Here is an 8,009-nt window from a genome sequence, read left to right as displayed (position 1 = left end):
TACAGTAAATCATCAAATATCGAAACTATCGACGTTGCGGATCTTCCAATGACACGGAACGAATAGACCAATGACACTGTACCTTTATCTTTCAATATTGTTGAAATGAAGATCAAATATCTGTGTGTTGAAATATGTTGAAAAAGTCAAAACTTTACTTTTTGTACTTACTTTTTACTTTACTTTTATGTAGGGGTGTACTTACTGTAGGGGTGTACTTACTTTTTCATGTGACTGTACAAAGAATGTGACTTGTTATTTTTTTGGGAAAACATGTCGTTTAAAATAATTGGCTAAGTTTTAAAAGATGGAGATGTTTTACAGAACTCTTATGATGGACTATTCCATGGTGAGAGAAAATGGTTGATATTAATAAAAAGGAGAGGAGGAAATTACAGATCTTGGCAACAGATTTGTAAAATAATGAATGTGAGATAATGAAAATAATGTGAAAGAAAATTGTTGAGGATGGGAAAATTGAGGCCTATTATTATTATTATTTTTTGTTTGTTTTATTTGTTATAAAATAAAAGAAAAAAAGGGAGGTAATGATGATTTCAAGGAATTATGTGCTGAAAGTAATGTGAATCATATAATTATGTGTTTCAGACATTTTTGTTGGAAAATTGATATGAAGGAGATCTGTGATAGTCTATAAGAATACATAAATGGTTAATTTTGGATTCTTGCTTTGATTTGATTTGCAAAAAGATTTTGCTGATGCTTGGTGGAACACCTGTGAATTACACGAGACATTTTGGAAGTAAAATATGCAAGTAAGGTTGATGAAAGAAGATTAATTATTTAAAAGTTACAGTGAGATTGATTTCCTTCTCACCTTCTGGTGAGAGGACCACATGATTGTGCAAATGTTGATGAAATACATGAATTATATGTTTCTAAAATGATTTGCTTGATTCCGTGTGTTGGAAAACAGGCTATGGTATGGTTAAATGAAAGAGGAGAATAACCCACTTGTAAGAATCAAAAAGAGGCTTTAGAAGAGTTACTGGAGATTTTGATCAGTGAATTTGGCTGGCTCAAGATGAAATCATTATGGCATGCACCTCCGAAACATGGAAAGACAATTTCCTTTGGAAAATGGAAAATTGTGGTTCACCTACCCTGGCTGGAGTTTCAAGATGACCATTTGCCTGAACCACATTGTTATATGTGGGTTGAAAGCAACCACCTGTTTCAGTACACACCTGTTTTGGAGCTCAAATCAACTGCCAAAGTTTCTTCTTCCATTGGCTGTTTCTGGTGTGCATCACTCCTGATGTTCCAACATGACATCACAACTCTGCTGATTGCCAAAGGAGGGTGCGTCCTGGATGGGACTGCTGGACCGTGCTGGACACTGGGCCTTCATGGCTCTGCTGGCTGTTTCTGGTGTGCATCATGGATCAATTGGACATCATGATCCTGGAGCCTTCATCGATGCACCTCCAGCGTTGGTCCTCACCTCACACAATTCTGCTGATTGAGCTGGATTTGTGCAGCTCCTCACACTCTCTTCTTGAGAGGGCAGGTCAGATGAAACTGGACGACAGCCTTGCTGAAGATCTGCAAATGCTTGTTGCAAGAATGGCAGTGATGCTGCCTGCTGTGCAGGGTCGTTTTGTGATCTTGCCCATCCACAACCATATTGGTGATTCAAAGTGCAATTGCTTGTGTGCTGCTGAAACGTGGCAGATTGTGCATTGCAAGATACAGAGAAGATTGTGACCTGTAAGGATCACTCCTTGATGACAGGAGCACAGAGTTCCAGCGTTCATCCTGTTGCAGAGGATCACTTGAATGAAAGAGCTCTGCACCAGACTGAACATTCAACGATGGAGGGATTCAGCAAGCAAGACGATGCCTAATAACAAACAAACTTTTCCACCAGGATGGTGTATGCATGTCATAGGTAGAGCAGGGTTAAAATTCTGAATGATTGTTCCTCAAAACAGGGTCAACCTGTGACCGAGATGATTAAATTGAACACCTCTATGTTGTGGTCCTGGATACAGGCCCAAAGGAGAGATTTGGAAGTGTAAAATTTATGAAGCAAGTAATTTCTATGGGCTACAACCTGCTCACCTTGTGTGTAAGTGTTTTTGTGATTTCCATGCAGACGTTGAGATTTCCTCCATTAGGCGAATTATCTCCGACACTCTGCCCAAATTCGTTTGCTCGAGAAAAGTAAATTCTTAGTAGAGGTAGACCACATATTGTCATGGTAAAATCATTTTTATGACTGAGGGTATCTGTAATATGATTACAGATAGGGTGTTTTTGAAATATAGTGTTGGATCGGGTCTTCCCAAAATGATAAATAATTCTGCACAAATGTCAAATAATGATTCAGGATATCTCGTTACGTTATGTCTTTAAAACATACTCAAATATATTTTAAATGAAATGTTTTTATTGAGTTCTATAAGTAAGTTGGAGAACGATATTGTTTTTCAATGTAAAATAATACAATTGACAGAAAATAATAAAATAATACAGTTGGTGCCACAATGTCTGACCAGGTTGTCCGAAGTAATTACCATTCACTGAACTGCTTTACAAATCCCATTGTGTTTGGTAAAACTAATTTTAAAAATGCTTGCTTGCCAAAGCGCTTGGTAAACAAGTGTTTATTATGACAAATAGTCTCAGTACGAGGTCTGAAAACTACCATTGTGTTATAAATTAGATGTAAATATTTGTAAGGTGTGTCCCCTCCCACTTTTGCCTACGTGACATCTAGGGGATGGTAATTCACGTATCCATCTGCAATTTGATGTTATAACTAGGTTTTGAGAATGTTGTGTGTGGAACTATAAAATTGCGGGCAGTATTGAGTTTTAAAACAAAACTACTTTCTCAGTAAATCTTTTGTTATATATATTGTTGCGGTTTTGAGAACCCACACTTGTAAATATAACATCATTAAAGGTTAAAGGTAGCACCCCATAGATAGGCCACAAGCAACACGTAGGTCACCTTAGGACGTCAGTTATTTTTTAGTATGTGTTTAGATAAGGCCATTCCCAATAGTCGCATCTGCGTTGTGTCAATCAAATAAGCATAGGCCCCTTCCGTTAATTTTGGCAGCCTCCCTTCCAAGCGATGCCATTAAGCGCTCTCCAGTCTTTGCCCCATCGGCCCTCCCAATTTGTTACGCGCCTTGCCAGCAGCGTACGCAACCTCGCTGGGCTTCCGCCCAAACCAGCCCAGGAACCCACGAGGTAAGGCTCGAAAAGGGGGCGGAGTGCCAGGATGGAGGTGCGGCCACGTCAACCAGCCATCAGGGCGGAGCCGGTAAGCCAATACCAGCCAACCAGGGCTGAAGTGAGGTCACCTGACAGGGCGTGGTTTTGGGCTCCGAGAGCTTTCGCTGGCTTGGTTATAAAAGCGCGCATGCAAAGCCCTCAGGAGGACTGCGGAAAGGACTGTGCACAGGAGGACTGCTGCGATTTGAAGGACTTGGAAGGACCGATGCGATTATAAAGGACTCGTGAGGAAGGTGCAGTGTGATAAGAACTTACAGAGCAGCGCTCATTACCGAAGACTGCAGCCAAGCATTGGTATTACAAAGGATGCGCTGTGGCAACCCTCTGTACTAAGGGCGAGCGCACGGCACGCATTGCTAAGAACTGCAGCGTGCAGGACATTGGGGAGGGGGTGCTTGGGGCGAGTAAGACAGGTAGCGCCAGTACAAAAGCGCCGGTACACAAATTACATACGCTGATAGCCCAAGCTTACCTTTCCCCGTCATGATAATTGTCCGCTCGCGCTACGCTACACGGAGAGCTGCCTGCCGGGTTTCATCGCCTGGTTCGGGTCGAGGACAGGAGCCTGGACACCATCGCCGGACCTTCCACCCTCCCATCTGCATCCCCGTGTGAGTCTGGAGTCTGAGAAAGAATCTGAGAGCGATCGGGCCCGTGTCCAGGTAATGGAGTAAGACTGTCTAAGGCTGCCCTGTGTACTTTTCCTTCCTCTTTCTTTCTTGTACATTCTTTTGTTTCCTCTTCTTCTTTGTACATTTGTAATAAATTGCCCTGTTCTTTCTGGTTTCTCCTTAATCCGATCGTCCTAGTCTTTTCTCCATTGGGTAAACGTGGCACGATCGCAACCGCTTAGAATCGGGTCTAGTCACTTGTTAACAGCTCGGATCGCGGATCGCTAACCGATCGGCGTTTCCATCAATATCCGTGATTCGGGCGGGAGTTATTCCCTCGTTTCCGGTCGGCGTTAGAACTTAGGTAGTAGCGAATCCCTAGGTCTAAAACCCCGACCTAACGCCGTGCCGGGAAGGACGTTATAACTTCCAGGATCGCGTCGGCCAGATAAAAGGACAAGGTGATTAACCCCCTCTTGATAAGGGGAGAGCCGACGTTTCTGAGATCCGTAACAATATATATATATATATATATATATATTGTTACAGACGCGGATTAAAGATGTTATTTTACCGAGCGGTTTGGTATTACCGCGTCCGAACAGTTACTCCCCGCTTAGAACCCGATTTCACCCAAACGTTGGCCGGATCGCACCGCAGCTAGTCAATAGGGAAAAGACAAAGGCGACACGGATGTGAAGAAGAAGAAGAAATAAAACGAGAACACGTACAGACGAGTAATGGGATTTATTATTTACACAAGCAAAAAGGAGCAATCAAGGTTTATTTACAACACATAAGACGCAGGTGACACAGTGCAAATACTAGCTTATCTACAGACTTAACTTATTCCCAGGACAGAACAAACAGAACAAACTCACGTCCACAAGAAGGGTGGAAAGGCAGGAGGTGGATGGCTGGAGGGAGAGGGAAGTCCAAGGGGGTCCCGCAGCACAACCGGCGCGTTTAGCAGCCGCCGTTCAGGCCCCACGCTGCTGTTTTGGCTGCTGTGGACGTCGCGTGCTTTGCCAGGCCTCGTCGGACGCGTCTGGTCCAAACCCTCCACTCGTTCTTGGTCCACTCACTCTTTACCACCGACTCCTCACCGCAACCAACACAACCAACTGACCACCGACTCCACTGACTGACTCCTCACGACTCTCCCCTGGCAACCGACTCACTTGCTTCCTGCGTGCGCGCCTTTTATAACGCCTCCGGCGATTAAGCCGCCGGCCTTCAGGACACGCCCATCGGGGTGCTCACCTCGGCCCTGGTTGGTCGCGCGACCCTCTGGCTCCGCCGATGACGACGGGCGGGCACGCCTTTCTTCTCCGATTCGAGCACATGTTCAATGGCGGTTATTGGAGGGGAGGTAATTCGGCAATCGAGGCCCGGCAATGACGGAAGGGGGTGTAAAAGGAAATGGAGATTTTGGGGATGGGAAGGAAAGGGGATCTATTCTCTTTCACTGGTGCAATGGAGTACTTCAATTAATGGGAGACACAGCCTTACCCTAGAACACAGAATAAGAGATAACTATCAACAGGGGTATTCTATTACTTGGCTGACGTGTATGCTTGTGGACTAATTATGGGATGCCCTTTCACCTTTACACAGCTCCGGAGGTAGGGGGGCGCAGAATAACCAATAATAATAATAATACAGCACACAATCAAAAAAATACAGTCCTCATCTCCGCAACAATATATATATATATAAGATTACTTTTCTTACACTGCAAAAATATATATGGGTTTTGTAATGTAATGTTATATTATATTAGACTTAATAATGTTAAAATGAGTTTTGCGGTTGACAAAGATGAATTTGATATGCTTGTTTCTAAGATAATATTTAAAGTTTAATTAGTAAATATATATAAAGTTTTTTGTAGTTACATTCACATGAAGTGAATTATTTTACATCTCCAAGCAGAATTGGGAGACTCTACTGTACCAGGATTTTTCACTTGGGACTTTCTGTGAATCTTGCAATGTGCTTTTGTGAATTGTAGTATGCTCTTCTTGGTTGATAAAGGTTATTGTTTTCTTGCTGTGTATTTCCTTGTGGACAGAAAGTGTTGTCCTCCTCGGGAATTAAATTTGTGATTCTTCTCCTGACAAAAGTTTATGGACATTGAATTGCTTGATTCATCTATTACATACTGTAGAAAAATATCTACATCAGGTCTTTACTGAGAACTTTTGTGCGATCCATTTGGTTAAAGAGAGTATTGAAATGGATAAACCTATTTATATTGGAACATCAATTCTTGATTTATCAAAGTCATTAAGATCTGATTACTTTTACAATAACTTAAGGAAGAAATATCAAAATGATGTTAATCTACTTTATATGGATACAGATCGTTTTATTTTGAAAATTAATACTGATGATGTTTATTCAGACATGAAAAAGGACATTAATATCTATGATACTAGTAATTATAGTCCAGAGAGTGAGTTGTTTTCTTCTAAAAATAAAAAGGTGATTGGAAAGTTCAAGGATGAATTAGGAGGAAATGTTATGAGTGAATTTATAGGATTGAGGTCAAAGGTTGATGCTTATAAATACATTGTGAATAACGTTGAAAAGACATAAGAAGTTAAAAGGTGTAAAGAAAAATGTTATTAAAGAAACAATAAACTTTAAGCATTATTATAACTGTTTAACAACAAAGAAAGAAGAGTTTAGAAAGATTAATTCAATAAGAAGTTATAAACATCAATTATATTCAGAAGAGGTGAATAAGAAAGCTCTTGGAGCTTTTGATGATGAGGTTTATTTTAGAAAATGGATTGATCGTCTCCCTTTTGGTTATAAGTGTTAAATATGTATAAGTGATAAGATAAAAAGTGGGGTTAGGGATTTTAACGGGCTACCGCCACCTTTTTTTAATGAACATATAAATGATAGAACTAAGTATCAACCAAACCAAAGAGTGGAGGTGTAATCAACCTTGGTATATAAATGGAAAACATAATGAATGTGAAAAATATCAAATAAGACTTATTGAAAAGGCAACTGGTAAAAAAGTTCACAAACAAATAAGAGAATTCATTTAAATACCGGTGAGTCGGATGAAAAAGATGGAAATATTTTTGAGTGGACGGAAAACTTTGATGGTTGTCAGGAAAATATATACTTTAATTTAAAAAATGGTGTGTGGCACTGGAGGCGCTCAAACAAGAACATTGAGGGAGGTTTACCATTTTATCTTAGCTCAGTTAAAATATCTTGATAAAGAACCAAACTCAAACATATACTTTGTTAATATATTAGATGGTGATGAGAGTTGTAAGAGAATTAAATTATTTCCTACGCATAAACAAATATTTGTAGGATCGTTGTTTAAGTTTATTAATAGTTAAATGCTGGTTGGAGTAAAGAAGGTTATTATTATCTTTTATTTAAGTCAAAAGATAAAGTTTTGGTAGAGAATTTAAAAGAAAATATTTATTTTGCTATGGCTATACGTATACGGGTATGCTAAAAAAGTTTAACTAAAAGGTTAACAGGTCATCAAAGACCAAAATGGAAGGAATAGAGGTGATAAGAGAAAACGAAGGAATATGAGGGTGAGCGAAAAATTTACATGTAAGTGCATGGAGAAATAGGGGTGGTCCAGGAACAACATTTTCCTTCTACTTTCAGGTCTTTTGGGTCCTCTGGGTATTTTGGGTTTTCGGGGTCTTTTTGTTCTCTTGTGTGTTCAGGGTCTTTTAGGGTCTTTGGAGTATTTTGGGTTTTCAGAGTCTTTTTGTTCTCTTGGGTCTTCGGGGTAATTTGGGTATTTGGGGTCCTTTTGGTCTTTGGGGTCATTGAAGTATTTTGGGTCTTCAGGGTCTTTTAGGTCCTCTGGATCTTCAGGGTCTTTTGGGTCTTCAGGGTATTTCGGTTCTCTTGGGTCTTTGGGGTTGTTAAGGGTCTTTGGAATATTTTCAGTCTTTGGGGTATTTTAGGTCTTCAGGGGCTTTTGGGTCTTTGGGGTCTTTTAGTTCCTCTGGGTCCTCAGGGTCTTTTGGGTCCTCAGTCTTGTAGGTCCTCAGGGTGTTGAAGGAGGAGAGGGGAGGGTCTTTTGGGTACTTTAGGAAAAGCATTTCAGGTTACATTTGTGGGTGGAGTCAGG

This window comes from Myxine glutinosa, chromosome 1 (genome assembly GCF_964187855.1).
Source record: "Myxine glutinosa chromosome 1, kmMyxGlut1.1, whole genome shotgun sequence".
In the NCBI taxonomy this organism is placed as follows: Eukaryota; Metazoa; Chordata; class Myxini; order Myxiniformes; family Myxinidae; genus Myxine; species Myxine glutinosa.
This window is presented reverse-complemented; position numbering follows the sequence as displayed.